The sequence below is a fragment of the Neopelma chrysocephalum genome, unplaced genomic scaffold (assembly GCF_003984885.1).
Source record: "Neopelma chrysocephalum unplaced genomic scaffold, ASM398488v2 Primary Assembly neopelma1_25, whole genome shotgun sequence".
NCBI lineage: Eukaryota > Metazoa > Chordata > Aves > Passeriformes > Pipridae > Neopelma > Neopelma chrysocephalum.
The window spans coordinates 4,138,504-4,160,230 of NW_020897694.1; the positions used below are offsets into that span (position 1 = coordinate 4,138,504).

The 21,727-nt window shown below is 37.1% G+C and overlaps 1 long non-coding RNA gene across 1 annotated transcript in view; it reads right to left on the reverse strand.

Moving 5' to 3' along the window:
• Positions 1-2,175: 2,175 nt before the first annotated feature.
• The window catches only part of LOC113963762, a 74,808-nt gene continuing 55,256 nt past the window's right edge, over positions 2,176-21,727 (reverse strand). Inside the window, exons 3-4 of the long non-coding RNA XR_003532934.1 lie at positions 3,981-4,041; positions 2,176-2,313 (exon numbers count right to left, since the gene is read on the reverse strand). This is a non-coding gene — a long non-coding RNA (uncharacterized LOC113963762). The remainder of the gene's footprint in view (positions 2,314-3,980; positions 4,042-21,727) is intronic.

Sequence of the window (21,727 nt, forward strand, 5' to 3'; positions counted from 1 at the left end):
GAAGAGCCCAGACAGGCTATCTGTTCCTCTGAGTCTTTAATTTGGATTTCCCACATCTGCCATTGAGCACTTGTGATCCTCTGTAGAAACAGGTTTTTTTGATTGGCTGATGGCTCCTGTGATGGGCCTGGGAGTAGCCTGGCAAAATATTTCACAGATCTCCACCTGTAATTGTCTCTCTCAGTGGGTGTACAGATGAGGTTTTATCACATAGCCTAACACATTCAATTGCAGCAAATGAATTCAGTCTTTTGGGGTTCCTTCCTTGTTATTGTCCCTAGGGCACTCTTTCTATTATAATACAATTAAGGAAGATGAGTTTCAGGGGTCTTTATCAACATCAAAGCCGAAAAAGAACTATTAGATTAAGTAACGCAGACCCTGCCCAAAGCAGCACCTGAGTGAATTGAAAACTACTGCCAATCCTCTTAACTAAATATGATCAATTGGAAAGGGAGTGTTCTACTGTCTCCGCTGGAATACATTTCCTCCTGGATTACTGTTCAATTAATTAACCAGCCAGATATTACTTACCCCTTGGGTTGTAAAATCTGTGTTTATTTTATTATTATTTTGCACTGAAATTTATTGTGCACGTAATATAATATATAGCATGTGTACAAGATCATTATGCATGCAGTTACATAATCCAATGTATGCAGTTACATAATCCATGTATTACAGACTCAAGCACACATAAAAATACAAGCGCTAAAATTTTTAAAATAATATCCCACAGATTTTCAGGAAGTTCTAGATAATGTTGGCTAGAGATGTAGGAAAGCATTTTATCTGAGAGGTTTTGATATTTTTTTTTAAAACAACTGTGACAATTATGGGAAAGGCAGATTTAGGCTGCACACACATAAACAGAAATCTCTCCTAGCAGTAAGAATAGTGAAGATGTAAATAGATCATCTAAACTCAGTGTCTGATCCACATCACTGGAAGTTTTGGGAACAGATTGATAAAAGCAACTGACCAGAACAACACTGGCACAGTTGCTACTGGCTTTGGACAGAAATAAGGCAGTCAACCTGTCAAGATCTATTCCTATCTTTTTGTCAGAAAATGGTATTTCTATGATCTTCACTGTTGTAACATCATTTCACCAAATAGTGACTTTAAGAAGATATTGGAAACTGACACCTTAAATTCTTTAAGAGGAAACAACTGGAATTCAGATAGATCTTGAGATTTATTTCTGTATGAGGTGGTAAATAAGCTAGATGGTCCTACAAGGAATTAATTTGCCTCAGAAATCTCAATTCATCAACTGAGTGTTTGTCCCCAAATGGAATTCCACAACGGAATTCAAATAATGAGAAAAACTAGATAATACTGTTGTGTAGATACATTTTCCTCTTTTTGTAGGATGCCTCTCCAAAGAACTAAGAGATCACAACTCCTACACCATCCTAATCTGATGATGTTTACACTCAATAATAGTAAGAGAAGAACCAAAATAACCTAAAAGACAATACTTCTACTCCCATGTTTAACTTTTCTGTTAGAACATTTCCTGATGATTAACACAGCTATTCTCAAGTTACAGTTTATAAATTTGTGAAAATGCCTCTGTTTGCTGTTGGGTCACCCTTTAGGTATATATTGCTGACACTGTTGGCAAGTCTGAAGGTGTGGAAGAGGACGTGTATGTATGTAGTGCTATTTATTAATATGAGTTAAATAGAACTTTCACAAATGTTAAATAGTTACCAAAATATATTGCTGTCTGAAAGTTAATATTAATACTGACGATTTTTATTTTTTCCCAAGAACAATAGAAACAGAATTGCATTTAGTAGACTAAATACAATTTCACTCAGGGAGGCTTAGTATAACAAGGACTGCAGCTGGGTATGGAGCTGTCATGCTGCTGTTACGCATACTGTGAAATCACTTCTCCTCTGTTGGTATTTTATCATCTACACACAAGGGAACAATAACAACCCTGGAGAACTTCTGTTTCTCTGTGGATGAACTGTTCCTGAAAACCAAGCTGACACTGAATCTTGGTGAAACATACAGATACCCCTTTGTAGGATTATTTTCTGAGTCCTGAATATAGGGAGACAGGTTTGGAAACAAAGCATCTAATTTCTACAAAGGAAGGGACTTCAATTAGAGATTCCCTCAAGATTTCCCTGTTGAGAATTTTTTGACTCACCTCTTGTTCTGAAAGGTGTTCCTTTGGCACTGGGTGTGGAACACAGATGTTCAGTTTAAGGATGGAGATTCTCCTTCAAGGCGCAATTGTGGACTTCTGCTTGTAGTTCAGCAACATCAGGAACCTTCACTGAACTTGGACCTCTGCAAGAAGAGAATAAAAGGCTAAATGAAATGTATGGGAAACTATACAAAGTAGAAATAGAGATAATATACAGTATACAGTACACAGTACATAGTATGTAATGTTTAATGAAATCTAAAATAATAATATGTAATACAAAATATACATGGAAATGAAGCATACCAGGAGAAAACCGAAATCACATCAATTAACAAGATCATCCTTTTCTTTTCTCTCCTCTCTTCTGTGGTTCCTGGTAGTGTCTGAAAATTAGGGCCATAATTTACCTACATTCCACAGAACATACCAAGTGATTAAGGAAAAAAAAACCAGCTTTGGGATTTGTGCTTTGTATGCATGGGAAATCCATAAATGAGGTGCTTCAGGCTGTGTTTGATTTTCTGGGCCTGCAAAAAAGTGTTTAGTCACTTGTGTTTGGCCAGTAGGGACTAGATTCATTCTGTCCAAATGCATCCTTATATATGCAGACAAGTGTGTGTCTATGGTAGGCCTTTATTCCTCCAGTGATTTTGTCTGATTTGTTTGAAGGCATGTACATCATTCATCCTACTTGTCCTTCCTGCTTTCAAAAAATGAATGTTTTAAAAAAATACAACCCCCCCAAAACCAGTACATTTAAATCAGCCCATCATTAAAAAAACATGACTTCTAATTAATTATTAATTATTGAGAGGAAAGACAACATGCAGTAGCCTCAGGCTTGACAAGCTGTCAAGGATGCCTGCCAAGGCTGCCAGGCTCACCAAGCTCCTGGGTCATCACCACATTAAACACAGAAAGTTAAATGACTTTTCCTGGAATCTGGAGGACAGCAATTGGACATAAAAGCTTTTTTTTTTGTTTCAACATTGGTATCCTGTATTGCTTCTTATTCTTTGCAAAAGATAGAAGACAATAGAAAATCTGTTAAGCAGACAACAGCACATAAATGGTGGAACAGCTAATAGATCCCTACAATGGCACATTGAGAAAACAGTTTGTAAAGCCAGTTATCACAAAGGTATAGACTTCTTCCTCATAAACGTTTTGTATAAATGTAAAAGATAAAGTGATTGAAGTCAAACAGGAATAGAAGTCACAGGGTGCAGAACAGCATGCAGAACTGTCATTACTTCAGTTTACTGTGAAACCTAATTTTATCTGGCTATCTACCATGCAAATAGGCTTTATTAACCACCTGAGCAAGGAAGAGGCCTGTATCATGGAAATCTTTGACCTATTGTAGTTTCAAGTAAACTGTCAAAATGATCTTAAAACATTGTGAATAGCCAGGGAGAGACTTTTCCTTAGAAATCATAGTAAAAGCAATCCTTGTGAAGAAAAATATATGTTCTGTGAATATCTTTGAAAAGAAAAGCGTAACAAAGGAGAAGGAAAAAACCATGATACTGCTCATGTTTAAAGACCCCTAGTGAAAAGAATTCAGTAAACTTTCTAAAAATGTATTGATCTTAGGGACTTGTCAGTCTAACCACTGAAAGATTATTGGTAGTAGAAGCAGGCAAATCTATTTGAATTTAAAAAGATTACTTAAACACACATGCTAAAACAATATTTTAATGTAACATGTTCTTAAGAAATTAGTGATAAAACATGCAGATATTTTGAAACTTTAGAATAACACTTGGAATTCTTGAAAACAAAATAGGTAAAAGTATTTTCTTACGACAGTCTTTAGAGGATCCTGCAATTTCTTTGGCAGACATCTCGGTCTTACAAACCCTTTCCTAAATGAAAAAGCAGAAAGTGACATGTTTTTTAACCTCTCTACCTAGAGGATTTTTGTTTTCAAAGAGTTTTAAAACCTGTTTCCAAAGTACAATGTCCATGTAAAACATTTTGTTGCGAAATTATGCTTAGTGATGGATTATTACACCAAAAAAATTTCCCTATGCAGGGGTCTAACATAAATGAAATCTCTGATGTTAATTTTAGTGGGATCATACCTTTAATTTCTCAAATTCTGAAAAAAAAATTGGAGGAATGTTGTAGTAGAAGTCAATTTTTCCCAATTTCATTGGTTTAGAAATTTCTACCTGTACCAAGGATGTATCTGAAAATAGAAAACCAACCAACCAAAACAAAACAAAAGAACATAACTAAATCTGGCAATAAACATGCCATATGTTTATTCTATGTGCAATGTTATAAAAAAGGTAAAGATGAACCACTCAATCAATCTCAGTAAAACCAATCACATACATCTAAAACTACTTTTAAGTTCATCAAACAACAAATGATCAAAGCAATACAAAAGAACATGCTATAAAAACTCTAGAAAAATAACATAAGGTTTATATTCTTCAGTGTACTTCAAGAGTAAAGAACAGGTTTTAATAGGGTCTATGCTAGTATTGAAATACAAAGAGGAAAAAATGAAACCAGCATGGACTGGTTTTTTGCCATTACAGATGAAGTATATGAATAATATGAATTATTATTAGACATGTTTTCTGTAGTGTATCACAGCATTTGTACACAGAATAGTCAATAAGATTCAGCAGTGCAACTAATTTTTATCCAAAAAGATTTTGCCATGCACAGTATTGTGTGGTATTCCCCCTGACCCTGTCATTTCCAAAATATATCACCATGTTTCAGTGCCCTCCTGAATAACATACACACTTCCATTGTTATCACCCAAGTGTCTGTAAGGTAGCGGATGGTCATTTCAAACTAAATAATGAATTTGAGTGGATTTGTATTTTGCCACTAAAGATTTATCATGGGGTGCACATGGTTTTTCCCAGTCTTTCTTGCTTTCCTGTCTTTCTTGGTTTTTAACCCCTCCCAGAGCTGTTTAGGCTGTGTCTATGAAACATGTGCAGGATTACTTTTTCTGGCTCTGTGGACGGTTGGCTTGAAAGACACTATGTCCTTACCAATAAACTCTTACATAACTGAACAAAGTGCCTGTATTCAAACTACATGCTGGGAATGATCCCACTTCCATGCAGACTCATGAGCTACAGCCGAGAAACTTTTGGCACAGGATAAAATCATGCCAGTAGCTACATTAAAAATGTAACAGTATAAACTTTTTCAGTACCTGGGAATGTTGCCTGGCATTGTTCAATTCTCTAGTATGATTATAACTTCAGAGTTTTCATAGGATATAATTAGAAAAGGCTAGGTTCTCAAAGGTGTTTGTGCATCTAGCTTCCATTTCTTTCAATGAATTTAGGCTCCAGTCTGCCTTTAGGAGGTGGGCCAAAGTGCACAGAATAAGTACATACACCTCTGCAAATTGAAGTAGATCCAAGAACAGTTTGGTCCAGCAGCTTCATGGAATTCTGAACAATGACATATGCACAACATCCACTGCTGAAATCAGCTATCAGTTATTTCTCACTCAGTTTGGTTTACATTTTATACAGCCTCCACTTGGTCAAATGAAAATATTACTGTGAAAATATCTCACCTCTCACTCTTGAAAGCTCATGTCAAACAAATTATGGTAACTTATGTCACTAACTAGAATGCTAGATTTATTTACCAATTTGAAAATGTTTAAAAGCACAATCCTTCCCTTTCAACCAATTTTAAGTATATAAAAATGGCATAGACATAAGCATAAATTATATGAGGGTAAACTATTTCTACCATGCACTGGCATTTGAGAGCAGCAGTAATGTAGAGGTCTGTGCTTTGAACCGCATAATGTGTACCCTGTTTTCTGTGTGGACAGTGGCGTCCTGAAAATCTCTCTCAACAAATTTCCACACTATCACTCTGTTGTGGCTGGCTGGACCTGCCAGCTGAGATTACTTCTCATATTCTGTCTTTGTCTCACCTTCTGGCTGTTGTTCCTCTCCCTAGGCATTTCTGGTTTGATTCTTTGTTTTATAAGAAGCTTTAGCACTGACTCTAGCACACTAAGCTACAAAAAAACCCCCTGTGTGCAGCATATGCTAAGGGTTTGAATAAAACCCACAAAAGCAGACTCAAATCCACAAAAAGGCTTCAATGTATGTGTGTCTGAAATTACTTACAAGATGACAATTAATGTCATGCATGCATAATATTTATTTGTTATTGTACTACATAGCATTCATACACATGCACAAATGCATTCTTAGACACATCCATAGCAAGCCACTCCCGGCATTTCTGATGTTGAAGAGACAGTCACTGGATAGATCATATGGACTCCAATGTGTTTCTCCCAGTGGATTTACTTTTACTTAGATGCCTTGATGTTGTTGCTGGCATTATTAATTCTGGACGTCACATAAACTCTCAGTATGAAAAGTTTAGCCAAACTGATAATAATTTTATCCCTTGAAAAGTATTTTGAGATGTGTGGATGAAAATTATGGTACTTTAAAACAGTTTGTCCCATCTGAAATCTGAGTGAATATTCAGATAAAATACACCTCACTGTGAACAAAAATGTGAGATGCAAATAAAGTTACACCACATTATTACCAAAGCATATTTATTTTTTATTAGTATTTCACTGAAAGTGAGAAAGGCTAATAAACTAAATAAGCCTAAGATGTGTGCAGAAAACATGATCAGTCATCAAATAAACCAAGCATTACTATGAGAAAAAAAAAATTTGAAGGCTTATATCCTGTTACTTTCCAGCTTTTAAAGTTTGTGTTGAAAGTCTTCTGTCATTAAAAGCATTTATTTAGGCCTTTCCTCCAACAGATGGTTCATTTCATAAAACCAGTAGGAACTTCAGGTAATTAAAAGAAGCTTCTGGGAATAAGTTCCAGTATTGGATCACTGATTAGTCAAATGCTAGGTCTCCCAAAGGCTCTGGTTTGCATCGCTCCGACTAGATCTCCCTGCTACACAGATCTGATCTTTATAGGGTTATTTATTGACACTGTATATATGAGTCAGGGTCATCTGGTTTTGAAGCAAGGGATTGAATTCTAGCCTTTTTTTTTTAATTTAGCTATATAAATATAAAAGAAAAACATTGTCAGATTTGCTTTAAATTGATAAGCCAATTAAAAACATTACTACAGACAATTTATAGACAAATACAGAAATATATGCACTCAAACATCTAGACAATCTTCTTGCACCACCCTTAAATTATGTGACCAGGACAAACGCTAATTCTTGAATGAGCAATATTAGTATCAATACTGCTGTCACATGTAAAGCATCATAAGTTCATGAGACAAATGTTGTCCCCACCAAGCCCCAAAACAAAACAAAAAAGGGAAAAAAAAAAAAGAAGAAAACTTTGAAAGCTTTGAGAGGACATGTAGTAAAAGAAAAATCTTAATTTTTCATGACTTCTTAAGAAAAGTGTCACATTTCTTTTCAAAGACCTTTCCTGAAGATTTTGTTGTTTTCACTTAGTGATTGTCTGGCTAATCCATTTACTCGTCTTATGTGCAGAGGGGGAGGATAAATTTCCTATTCTTTTATTTGGCTAATCTAATGAAGGATTCATCTCACTAAGTTTAGAGCATCTAAAAGTCATTAATTTTAGTCTACAGTCATCACACAGTTTCCTTCTAGAGTCAATGAAGAAGAATTGGCATTATCACAAAGTAATAAATCTGCTCTAACATCAGTGTCTAAAATAGTTGAAAGAATCACCCTCTGGAGATGCCTGCTTTTCTATAACATCTGTAAAGACACCTCCAGTAAGTCACTAACAATAGCCATCTAACTTTGAAAAGCTTACATTTAAATCTGACCAATTTCATCTCACCTGATTTTTCTTGTAACAAACCATGATTACTTGAACAGTATTTCCACTGGTGACTAGCATAAAGTGCTCTTTGTTTCAGCATCACAAATCATTCAGATTCCCATTCTACCATTCTGACCTACAAAGAATCATGCTTTATTTGTAGTGGTGAATGATACTTGGCATTGAGGAAGGGTGGAAGAGCTTGATGTGAGGTTACTAAGTTCTTGTAGATGAGGTTGAAGCATTTACCTGTCAAAAGGTCTTTTTCACTGTTCCACTGCACTTTAGTGATTGGTGAGTACCTGCATTTCCTGATTGCTTTTGATTCAGATTGTCAGACAGAGGATGATTTTTCCCTTTTTTTTTTCCCTGAAACTACTGATGGCAGGGTTTTTACAATGTTCTGCATGGCCTTTTTGCCCTTTGTTCAACTTCAGTTTTGTGAGTTCATTTCTGGCATCTCCAGATTGCATAGATGATACTATCTGTCCCATCTTAGACAAAGCACCCTAAATTCAGATTTTTTTCCAACATACTTCTCTTTGTGACACTCACAAAGTTTCTATAATACTGTTCTACATTTATAGCCTTTGGGACACTAGATTTAAACTCTGCCTCTGAGATTTTAGCTAGTAACACAAGCACTTTTTTCCCCTTTACAATGTGTAAGAAATTCCTGGCATCCACACATTGTTTTGATCACTGGAAATGAGAAAGTGAGGGTCTGCTTAGAAAAGTCCTTCCACATCTCTCATCCTTGTTCCACATGTAGCAAGCATATCTATTGCCTTCTCTGAACACTTTTTTCACCAGGCCAGAGATTATTTCTGTTTATCTCATCTCGCATGGTATCTTTCTTTGATCTATTAGCTACACCTAATACCTCAGGCAGTTTGCTTCACCTTTTCAGTCATATACATGGCTTGCAGTTCACACTCAAGTCCTTGTAAATTGCTTCTGACCTTGTTTATCAGCTTTATGGTAAATTGTTCTAAATTAGCTTGTGGTGAGTGCTAAATAGAGTTTTATATATTTACGTATTTGATACTGTGGAGTTTGTATATTATTTAGGCTCTTACTGCTTTGGAAGGCTTCTTTTTTAATGCAGTCATTAGAGGCTGCAGTCCTCTTAAACTCATTCGATCATCTGGAAATTCTGATTTCAGCTGCTCTGTGGTCAGCCTACTTGTAAAAACATGATGGTTTAATTTTGCTACAAATGTGGGTCAGTGTCATGGCCCTGAGTCCCTTCCTCTCTGGAGTACAGCTGTTTGGGTTCAGCATCAGACTAGAGAGAGTGTTGCTGGTCACCTTGACAGAAAGCAATAGAAGGCATTTCACTGAGTACTTTCCCAAATATCTCTTCTAGGGAGCCTCAGAGAGGCTCTCATCTCCTACTGTAGGAGATGCCTTCAAGCTGAAGCTTCTGTGAACATTGCCCACCTGAACTCTCACCCCTACCATGTCGCAGATATTCCTTTGCTCAGCCATCATCCTGATCCCCTACCAGCAGGCCCATGTCCTGGCCTGGCTTTGGTCTGTTCCCATCCCCATGAAGGCTCACAATTCCCAGAACGAGGGCTGCCCTGGTAATCCCCAGATGCCCTACTCTTATCTGTGGCAGAGGGACAGCCATGACTGCCAGTCGCTGCCCCTGGCAAAGCTCATGGGGAGCTCCCTCTCCCTCAGGGAGTCTCCAACCTCAACAATGGCAGTCAACTCCCCAAAGTGAGTGCAGACATGTCCTGACCCATCCCAGGGTTGTTGTTAATCAAGAGAATCTGTTTTGCAACACTGCATGCATCAAAACAGAGCAGACACTCTGTAATCGGATTTGGAGAGAGTCCTAAACATGCAAGCAATCCAGAAGTTAAAAATATGAAGATAAGGCAAAAGTGAGGAAAATCTAGAAAAATTATTTGCCATTAGAAGCATCAGAAAAGAGAAGACTTTTATAAAAAAAAATTAAAAAATCCCTCAGCCTAAATACACTTTCATTTTTTTTACTAATTTCAGGATTTTGTAGTTCAATTCACTTTGCTTCAGTGATTCGCTTCATTCTTGATGGTTCACTGAGCTGGGACAACAATAGACTGCACAATGAATGTTCCTCATGTGTTGTACCAATTTCATGTGTGGGGATGATTCTGATGAAAGGTACTGTTTATGAAAGGAATCAATAGTCAGTAATAGCTTTAGCTAGGACAGGTACATGGAAGAAAGAGGCTATATAGACTTTTCCAAGTATGTCTGCAGATATATCTTTATTACTTGCAGCAACTTGACTCTTCCAGTCCAAAACATGCTGGAAAGAATGTTAGGGATCAATTTCTGATTGCTAAACAGCCAAATACAATCAAAACCTTAGAAACCATCCAGTGAACAAACCTGACCCTTGGGATTTTAGGAGCTTGCTCATCTAGGTGATAGAGCCACTCTTTTCACATTTTCTGAAACTACTAATTGAAGTTGCCCTAGTCAACGATATTTTATTTATTTTTTCCCCCAATTATTCTGAATATTTCTAATTAATATGTATACTATGCTTGTATCTGTTTCTGTCTATTTGTATAAATATGCGTCAAAGTAACTTTTTGTATGGGAAAATAGTGAAGTAAGGTTGATACTTGGTAGATATACAGTCATACTAAACCATTGCATTCATATGCCTGTCTTTGAACTTGAAAAAGTATTTTGGAACAAATGTTACATCACGGTCAGAAAAGATCTGTGTTATGCTATCATTCCTAGTGTCTACTACTGTGTCTCTAGTATCAGATTTATTAAGCTGAAAATTGTACTATAATAAGTGGTTTGGATTTGTTTTTTTTTTAATGTTTAGGTTTTTAAAGCTAAGAAATATTTTTCTTTTTTAATTATTTTTCTTCATATCACAGGCCTTTCATTTCACAAGGAACAGTAATGCAAAATGAGGCACTGATCTGGCATGAAGTTTCTATGCAGAATACTTTCTTGTCTTCTACATGCCAACAAAAGCCATCCCACACCTCCTTCCGTGAGGCTGTAAAGAATATGAAGAACAGGGTAAAAGTCATATTGGCTTCTTGTAAACATTTTGGGCAGTGTGACTTTGATATATTATTGCATTATAACATAGAGGGCTCTAAAACCTGGAGATCTTTACCATATAGCCATAACAGTTGTTGTTCTGTGGGTCCCTTCCAACTTCTGTGATTCGTGTTTTCTTTTTGTTTGCTTGTTTTAAACTTGGCAAACATGTACCTTTGTTCACAGAGAAGCAATGAAGCTGGTGAAAGGTCTAGAAAAGTCTTATGAGGAGCAGCTGAGGCAGCTGAGGTTGTTTAATCTAGACAAGAAGGTAAAGAGGAAGATTCTGGTCCTACATTCCATCACACCTCCTCCCAGTGCCTAATCTTGTGATTATCTGATTTGCGCAAGTTTCTACTGCTCATCAGTCATTTCTCAGACCTGTTTGGTTTCCTTACAACAGCAAAAAATAATATAGAAAATTAATAGATAAGATGTTTACTATTTTGATGAGTCATGTTAAAGGTACTATTTTTTTGAAAAAACATAAGCTCACAACTGTAAATTTCCTCATATATAGGTTTTTGAGAGATATCAACAATCATGACCTGTAGAAATGACAGTTCTGCAAATGAACAACTAGTCCGAAATTGTTCGTTATGTGTGTTGCAAATTTATCTGTACGAAAAGTAAAACATGGGGAAAGTGGTTTAAATGGTGACAGTTTTCTTCACGTGTATTTGCATCAGATTTATTTTCCACAGTTTGCTTAGTATTGGGATCTTGTTCAAATACTTTCATAATCACTCCTGTATTTATAAAATTCTCATTTTGTATTGATTTTACTGGCATGCTACAATGCTAGCAATGTAAAAGGTTCTTCTTTCAATCAGCCGCAAAATTCACATTCTTAGAAATTATTAAAATGTTCTATTAGACACCTGTCTGCTTCTGAAAATAAAATAGTGCTCATACATATAAATGTAATGCCCAAAGGGAGATGTTTTTGTAGAAGCTCAGATCATACCACTTCTTTCACAATCTCACAATCTGTCATTGCTGCCACCAGTACTTCTGGTTTGAGTCTTTCAGATGTGAAGCTAGTTCTCCCTCTCTTCATCTCTTTCTTTGATTGTCTTCACATATTTTGGGATTATTTTTTTTTGTTTCTTCATTTGTAGACTTTTGGTTTGTGTTGTTTGGAGGGTTTTTTTGTTTGGTTTGGTTTTGTTTTATCTAGAGGCAAATAAAACATTTCAATATTCAACACTATTAAACATCAATCCCCCGTTCAGTTTGCAGCTGGTAGACACAGTCTGGGAATCTTATTACCAATCTTTTATTACATTTATAGTGGCATCTTCAGATTTATACCAAATCATAGAGAGAAAACCCATTCACTCTGAAGCAAGCTGCAAGTGGTAAAAGACACTGTGCAGCATGTCAAGTTAGGGAGCATTATGCATGTCTACTATGGTTTAAACAGAGTTTCTGTTTCCAAGTCACTAGTCTGAGGTTCAAAGTTATCTGTAGGCAGGCCTTTATTTACGGATTTGAGGCACTTCTGAACTCTAAACTTTGATTGTCTCATCTTAATACCAGAGCAAGTCAGGCCATTGGCCTTCTTGGCCACCTGGGCACACTGCTGGCTCATGTTCAGCTTCCTGTTAATCCAAACTCCCAGGTCCCTTTCTGCCTGGCTGCTCCCCAGCCACTCTGTCCCCAGCCTGTAGCGCTGCATGGGGTTGTTGCATGGGAAGCTTCAAAGTTTATTACAGCAGCCTTCCGGTCTCGTTGAGTCGCGAGGTGCAGAAAGGACCCCCTTGCTCTGTAAACTCCTTCTCAGACAGGAGGCTAGGTGGGGCTGAATCCAATTTTAGCCCCAGATTTTGTCAATGGTTTAAGTCTAAGGAATTACAGAGGTGTGATTGAACCTTTGTACAACTCTGTTCTGCAGGATTAAGGATGGCAAGCCAGACATATTTATATCAAAATGAATGATTTATTATGATAAATTATTAGAGAAAGACATCTTAATCAGAATTATTTGCTGCACAGTATAAGAGCTAAAACTTAGTATAGTATAGTACTATATCAAGTATAGTACTATATCAAAGCAATTATATTAAAGCTAGCAAAAAAAACCCAAACAATTATTAAGCAGAGATTGATGTTACCCATACCAATGACCGTGGGCAAATCTATTTATCTCAGCCTTGAGAAGTAACCTTGAGGGGTGTCCCTACCCAAAGGAGGAATCTGCACACACCTTCCAAGACAGGATATTTTAGAAGAACCAGCCATTTGAAACTGGGACTGGACTTTTATACTGTTTGACTGTCAGTCATATGTCTCCAGGTCAGCTGTGTCAGCTTAGCACTTTTAGATAAGGATACTTTACCATGTCTGCCTCACATTCACCTCACTATCAGGATGTTTAACTTTAAGGTTGATGAGTTAGACTGGTTTTAGCATAATTCAACTCAAAAAGCACCTTCTCTCAGATCATCACTGATAGCTCTGCAAAATAGGTTACTGTTTAAGTTGTTTTACTGCATTCCAGGCAGACCATCCTGCTACACCCCTCAGGACAAGGCTGTGCAGGTGTCCATTTCTGGCCTCATGTCGCTGAAGGAAAAGGACTCAACCTGTTTCTCCTTTCTTTCTGCAAGTGGTGAAGAAGCTATAGATTAGCATACTCTGTGGGTAAGCCCTGCCTGGCAGTTCAGTCTGGAGAAGACAATTCTGTTTCCTTTTTATGAAGTATCATATTTGAATGGTTTCTGGAATTAACTGGTGAATAGAGTTACTCTTTTATATTTGTTTGTTACTTCAGAATGAAGTGCTGAAATTCATTTTCCTTTTTTTTTTTTTCTATCAGATCATGGAACAGCTGAAGTTTCTATCAAATGCTGATATATCCGTCAGATGAAAATTCATGGAAAACTTTGATCCTTCTGGGTGTTGAAATGTGTTTGCTTTAGTGTCTGAAAGTGAGGACTGATGACTCTTCCCCTTATAGAGCAGTTTTTGCCTCAGAGAGCAATGGCCTAGGGGAAATAATAACTTTCCTCTTTTTTCCTTACCTATACCGTGGGCAGAAGACTGGAGTGTGGGCACAGCCTGGGCTGACCAAAGCAAAATGGGAAAGGAACATGATTTACGATGAGTCAAGCAAATTTTTGCTTCCTGATAAAGGCTCTTGACCAGAACTCCATTATGTCTTCCTGGGGCATGATTCTTCCTGAAAACTACTTAAATGAGAATGACACAAATCTATGGTCCATTCTTTGCTTTCTTTCCAAAGCCAGCACACGTTTATGTTTAACAGAAAGAAGAGCTGAAGACTTTGCAAGTCAGACTCCTATTTGGAACAGAAATGACATAAAGTCACATATTCTTCTACAGATTTGTTTACCAGCTGTGCACAAGTCCTCAGTACTTCTGTACAGGGGGTAGGAAACAAGGGGTGTCGAGGTAACTCGATCAAATCTTTTAAGCTATGGATGTGAGCAGCCAGAAAGGTGACTTGAATGCAAAGGAATAGTTACAGAACAGAAGAAAAAGTCTGCTGAAATACTGCCAGCCTGGAAACTAGGCATGTGAATGAAGACCATCCTTGAAAACTGGCATTTTTGAAGTACAGCTGGGTACCTAGAAACCAGAGACATCCTAGGATAACGTGGTGTCCTGGTTAGAACGGCTGGGACCAATTCGTCACTGAATGGGTGTAACCCAAAAGTGTGTATTCTGTAGCCGTCCATGCCATTTCCCAGAAACTGTTGTCAGTAGAGGCCTGCGAGGTGGGAGGATGTTCCTGTCCTCATACCCTTTTATGGAATTCCCCGCTCTGATACCCTTTTATGGAATTCCTCCCTCTGAGGGAGGGACTGAGTATCCTCATGCCCTTTTATGGAATTCCCCACTCTGAGGGAGGGACTGAGCACTCCCGCCTGAACTGGAAAATATATAAACTGGGAGTTTCGGAACCTTGGCACCTCTCGTGGGATCCAGAGGAAGACTGCAGACCACCGCTCTCAACCAGACTGAGACCACCACCCTCAACTGGACTGCAATCACCACTTTCTGACCAGACTGCAGCAGCTCTCCTACCAGCAGGTTTTTTCCCCTCTCCCTTTACTTTGGACTCGGGGGGGGCCAAGGAACACCACTTCTGTTCATACCCCAGGGTGCTAGGTTATACATTTGGGTTTTGCCGGTTAAAACCAATTGTCTGTCTGTATAATTGTACTTATTGTATTATTTTAATAAATTGTTATTCTGACTTATAAATCTCTCTTTTGAGTTGAGTTCATTTCCCCTGCTGGTCAACTTTTAAACCAGCACACATGGTAAGTGTAAAAGGAAGGAATTATAAGGGCAATTTATCCTCAGAAAAAAATAGGGGGAAAAGTAGTAGTCAGAGAAAAGGGGAAAACATCCTAAGAAAGTAAGAGTCCATAACTACCGGTAACTGCAAGAGCAGGAAAACATCCTGGAAACATAAATATTGTTTTGAGAGAATAGAAAACATTATAATCTATTGGCTATCTCAGGTAAAAAATAGAAAATAACAGCATGTATTGGCTGTTGAAGTCATGATGTTCAATGCCTTCTTATGTCTCTGTGATATAAAAATGACTTAATTTTTGCCCAAAATGGCCTTTCACTCCTTGAGAACTTTCCATGCTACATATACTGTCAAAAAAGTGAAGAAATTTATAAGGGAAGTTCCTCTGTGTAGGTGTGTATCATAGAGCTCTGTTAATTCTGGGTTGAGTCTCTCTGCACCCGCAGGCTGGCTAACTCCAGACAGGTCATGAAAGCTACCATATCCAAAACCAAGCATTTCCACATTCCTGGCTAAGGCAGCTGGCCATACCCGTGTAAGGAGAAAGATGATGGAGCAGGGGCTGTGTGATCTTAGGCAAAACCTCTGATAATTTAGGGATGATCCTTTTCCTTTGTGCACCTCAAAGTTTATGACAGCTGAGAGCAGTGACTGTTGCTGTCCATAGGAGTAGCCATACCTCACACGTTACAATGTCTTATGATTGCAGTTGTACTAAACGTTCAGGGTTTTGGACTAACAAGCTCAGCATAGTCCATTTTCTGTTTTCGTCTGCTCGAAGAATTACACTATTTCATAAATCTCAGCACTAATATAAGTGATAAATGTTAAAAATTAAAAGTTCAGCATAAAATGAGATTTTCTCAGGCAGCACTACACTTTGAATTACTATAATAATTTGAATTTTACACCTTCCAGTTACTTCTAAAACTCACTTGAATTATTTCTCAACACATTTCTTATGAATCTTATTATGAAGTCATGGGAACAGATTAATTTCTGCAAATCCAAATGCTTTCCACCTCTCTTTAATATTGAATAGCATTTGATTATCTAAGGCTAGATCTGCACTTGTAAATTAAGAGGCCATATTCTTCATCTAAAAGACTAAATGGCATAAAAAAAGCTCAGTCCAGAACAGTTTAGGAAAAATATTTCCTCTCTTACAAACAAATATCCATACTACTGGCTGAAAACTGCACCTGTATCAGTCATTGTGAATGAAAACAGTATTTGGAATAAGACAAAACTAGAAACAAAATTATTTAATCCACACAGGATTGTTTTCTTGACTACTTCAGCTGTATATGTACACGCATGTTGTAGAGGTTGCACTCTGGTCATACTTAAAAACTAAATTTACATGTTTACAGTATTTTAATGGCATCTGTGGGTGGACATTTACTTAATTTGGATGTACCAGAGGAATGTCACCATTTAGGTCAGGCTTATGACACACTTGTTCTGTAAAACATAGCCAGAAAAACCATACTATGAGACCACATATATATATATGACCACACTGAGTCCGAAGATTCTCTGCCTGAAATCCCACCCTACCCTGAAATTTAAGCTAATTAGTCAAATTGGTTTAGTAATCAGCACTCTCTCCTGCTTATACTTGCATTTTGGATGGTAAAATATATTGAAGAGGACTGTATTTGTTTTTTCTTTAAAGGGCTAATTTTAGGTCAATGAAAAGACTTTAAATGAACAGATTTTTAGAGCAAATATACTGCCATTCACGTTGTTCATGCTTCGTAATAATCATGCGAAAGATCAAAAAGACGATCCAATCCAGTGGGTGCTCAAACAAATAACAGACCATTCATCTTGTTACAATGAGAGTCCTTACGTGAAATAAAAATTGATCCATATTTATCAGATTGATAGGAAATTTTTTAGGATATTCAGATATATTCAGATATATTCCTATATTTCTATAATTGATTTAAATACTTGCTACTTTTGCTGTTATCTTTTCTTTTAAATGTTAAGTCTCGGTTGGGTGGTCAAGCCATTCAATTATTTTTGCTTATTTTTGATAACACTTCTCCTAATTCTACTTTATAGTTCAGTAGCTATCTCTAATATTCAAATTTACATAATGCATTAGAAATAAAATGCATGTACATTCTTTTTTGAGGTTGATTTTTATACCAAAAAAGCACTTCTGTCAGCAGGAAAGATGTTTTATTTAAGCCTTCACGTCTCCTGAGTGTGCTTCTCAAAAGAGAAGAATGGATTATTTATTATTTGAAAGACGAAGGTGATATTAGAAGACTATTACTCTTTCCTTCAGGTTCTATATGGCAATAATGTCTTTGATGTTTCTCTGTGTACTTTCAGTATCTTTGATACTTTGGGGAATATCTTCCTAGCTGCAACTCTGCATGCAAACTGTTATGTTTTGTACAGAGAAAGGTAATCTGATTTGCCTCTAGAAATCTTTTCCTCTAGTAATCTTTACCTTTATGCTTCTAGGTATAAATTATTTTGATGGAGTTAACTGCCCGTCATTTAAATGAAATATTTTGGTGCGAGATTTTTGTTTCACAAACTCTATTACTGCACAAATTGTTTGGCCTATTCAATTAAGTTATCACAGCATGCCATGCAAAGTAAATCTATTCAAAATAAAAATCTAAATCCCCTTTCAAACAGAGATTTCGGATTCTAACTCAGTAATATAGGCAATTGTGCATCATTAAATGGATGACTGAATAGCTACATATTTAAAAGAAACTTAAATTCAGAATGTGATATTCATAACTAGAGATTTTGTAGGAGATCATTTAACAATTTAGACTAATAGAGTAGACTTCAATGAAGTCTAAATAAGGATTATTAATGGGGAAAGAAAGAAAGAAAGAAAAGAAAAACTGACATGTAATGAAAGGAAAAAGTTTATAGTTTTCACAACTAAGAATGGGCTATGCCTAATAAATATACTCAGGTAATTATAAAAAACCAAAGAGAAAAATATCAGATGATACTTTAGAGATACCAGGTGATATCATTTTAGGTAGATATTATATTATTATAATATTTATATTATATATATATTACATATGTATTTTAGAGATATCAAGTGATATACTAGAGAAAAATATCTAATGAATAAAGAAACTTTTAAATTCTAGCAAATATATTGTATAAGTTATCACATATTTTCCTGTTATTCCTGTGATGCAATGTGTTTTAGTAAGAGGAAAAGATTGCATGAAAGTTCTGCAGTGAAAGATTATTTAAAGCTTTAAAAATTCATCTTCATTTTTTCTACTAAAATACTGGAAAATAAACCACAGAAGTAATTTCATCCTCCCAAAAAGCAGTGTAAAGGAAGATAACTCAGGTATCCCCAGAAATGCCAAGGTGGTGGAAAGACTTAAAAAAAGTTTATTTAGAAGGCCAGAACACAAAAAACCCAACAGTGCAGTTTTTGCACTGGGCCTTAGGGAGGAAAAGGCAAATTCCTGCTTCTCAGGGCCCCTTTTATCCTCTCTGTTTCTCCCCCACCTTCCCTCTGTGCATGCCTGTTAGGGCTATCCCCCTCCTCTCACATATCAGAGAGGCTGAGAACTTCTCTTGCTATGTGGGGCAGGGGAGTGAAAGAAGAAAGCATTGAAACAGCCTTTAAGAAAGAGTTACCATTTAGGTAGAAAGCCTTCCTAGCGAAAACTGAGTCCCTGAGTTTCCATTAAAATTTTTCCAAGATTGTATCTATCCCTACAGCAGGGCATGCCGAGTCACTCAAGACTATAAATAAATACTTCATATGTCATGGTAGATTTTTTTAAATAAGAAGTATTAGTTTGTGCATGACTATTCATGGGGTATAGTGTATATTACCACAACCTGCAACTGAAATTTGCTGTGAAAAAAGAGTTAGCAGGCACAGAGGCACAACAGCACCTGGAGCAGAAACAAAAACAGTCCTGTGTTGGCAAAAGAGTGGACAGCTAACTCACTTGAATCTTTCACTGTGGAAAACATGTTAGAAAATACCTCTTCATAACAGCAGTTAGGGTGAATTCTTTCCATGAATTTTAAAAGAAATTATTTCCTTATGTGGCACTCATCTCTAGCATGAAAAGGGCCTCTTCCAAATTTCAAGAATAAACTGATGTTATTATTCATAGCAGCAACTGTTCTTCAGACTGCTCAGTGAATTCCAGCAGCATACTTCCAAAACTGTTCTGAAATAATCTTACCTGTCCTCTATTTCAGTCTTAGCCAAGTCTGTGCTCCAATTGAATTGGATATATTTCTCCTCCTGTCATGAAGAAAACTGTTGATTGCCACATCCACAAAAATTGCAAACACAGTTGGTCTTTGGGGCTTATTCTGTAATTTTCCAACTGTCTCTATATGAATAGCTAAATTGGCAAAGATTTTATTAAAAAAACAAACAACAACAAAAACAAAAAACCCAAACCAAAACAACAACAAAAAACCAAACCAAACCAAACCAACCAACTAAACAAACAAAAACATAAACCACAAAAAAACCCAAACAAACAAGAAAAACCCCAAATCAAACCCTACAACTTCCTCCCCCTTAACATTTTTCTGTTCTGACACATCTGAAGAAAAATGTTTATCTTTGGTTGAAGTTAGTCATCTTGCCTTCAGTGATTCATACATTCTACTTTCCAAAGTAGCATGAAATCTGATGTTTGATTTTCCATGGTTTCCTTTAGCCTTTCAAATTTGGCTGACACTACTTGACACTAACTATCTGGTTGGGCAATAATTTGTCTAGTCACTGAGAATTTTTGATGTCTTACTACTTTTAAATGTCTTCCATTAGAAAATTAAAAATCTCTCTCACTGGCATTAAAATATTATAGTTCGCACTCAATTTATCCGGATTTGGTTAAAATCCAAACTACAACTATGCAAACTTCATACTTACCAATAACATAACAGACTAAGCCCCTTACCAACTTGAAAGTGGAAATCTGAGAAGGTCTTTTTTTTTCTTTATTACAAACATTTCAACATGATGGACATATAAATTGTTGGGGTAAATAGTATCAGAGCACAGAGACACTTCTGATGTTTAATACTCAAAGATGAGTACATTGTGAAGCTCTCAAGTACTACAGCTAAGGGTGTGCAATCCTATGATTTACAGAATCACAGAATCACAGAATATGCCAAGTTGGAAGGGACCCATAAGGATCCTTGAGTCCAATGCCTAGCCCTGCACAGGACCATCCCCAAGAGTCACACCATGTGCCCAAGGGTATTGTCCAAACACTTCTTGACCCTGTAAGGCTTGGTGCTGTGACCACTTTCCTGGGGAGCCTGTTCCAGTACCCAACCACCTTCTGGGTGAAGAACATTTTTCTAATATCTAAACTAAAGCTTCCCCAAACACAACTTCAGGTCATTCCCTCGAGTCCTGTCACTGATCACCACAGAGAAGTGATCAGTACCTGCCCCTCTTCTTCGCCTCATGAGGAAGTTGTAGACTGCTATGAGATCTCCCCTCAGTCTCCTCCAGGCTGAATAGACCAAGTGACCTCAGCCACTCCTCATACGGCTTCCCCTCAAGGCCCTTCACCATCTTTGTTGCCCTCCTCTGAACACACTCTAATAGCTTAAAATCTTTCCTATATTGTGGTGCCCAAAACTGCACACAATAGTCCAAGTGAGGCCACACCAGTGCAGAGCAGAGCAGGACAATTCCCTCCCTTGACCGACTGGTGATGCTTTGCCTGATGGTCCCCAGGACATGGTTCGCCCTCCTAGCTTCCAAGAGGACAGGAGGGGACACTGCTGACTCATCTTTAACTTGTCGTAAAAGGAAACCAGGTTTGATAAGCAGGACTTTCCTCTCATGAAGCCATGCTGGCTGTGACCAATGACTGTGTTGTCTTTCAGGTGTTCTTAGTAGGCTATTTTTTAATACAAGATTGACACATAAAACCCAAAAAGCAACAAGTTTCATGCTACTCCCATGAAAACCGTCTGGAGTCTCAAGACGAATGTATTATTAGCTGGTTCTCAAGTAATCCCCAAACCCATTCTTCTTAGCAGTGGCACTTGCTCTTGTATCTTCTGGACCTGACTCCCCTGTCAATCCACATTCCTAGCTGCTAGGTAAATTGGATTTGTCATCACCTATCTGATAGCAGAGGATACAATTGGCTTTTTGAGCTGTAAGCACACATTGCCAGGTCATATTCAATTTTTCATCCACCAAAACCCTTAAGTCCTTCTCCCCAAGGGCTGCTCTCAATCTGCTAATAACCCATCTTGATGTCCTAATGGATTATTTTGCACTTAAAAAAGCTGACAAAATGATGTACATTTCAAGATTAAAGAGGATACTCTTAACCTTTGATTAACTATAATGTGCTCACAGTTTCTTTTGGGT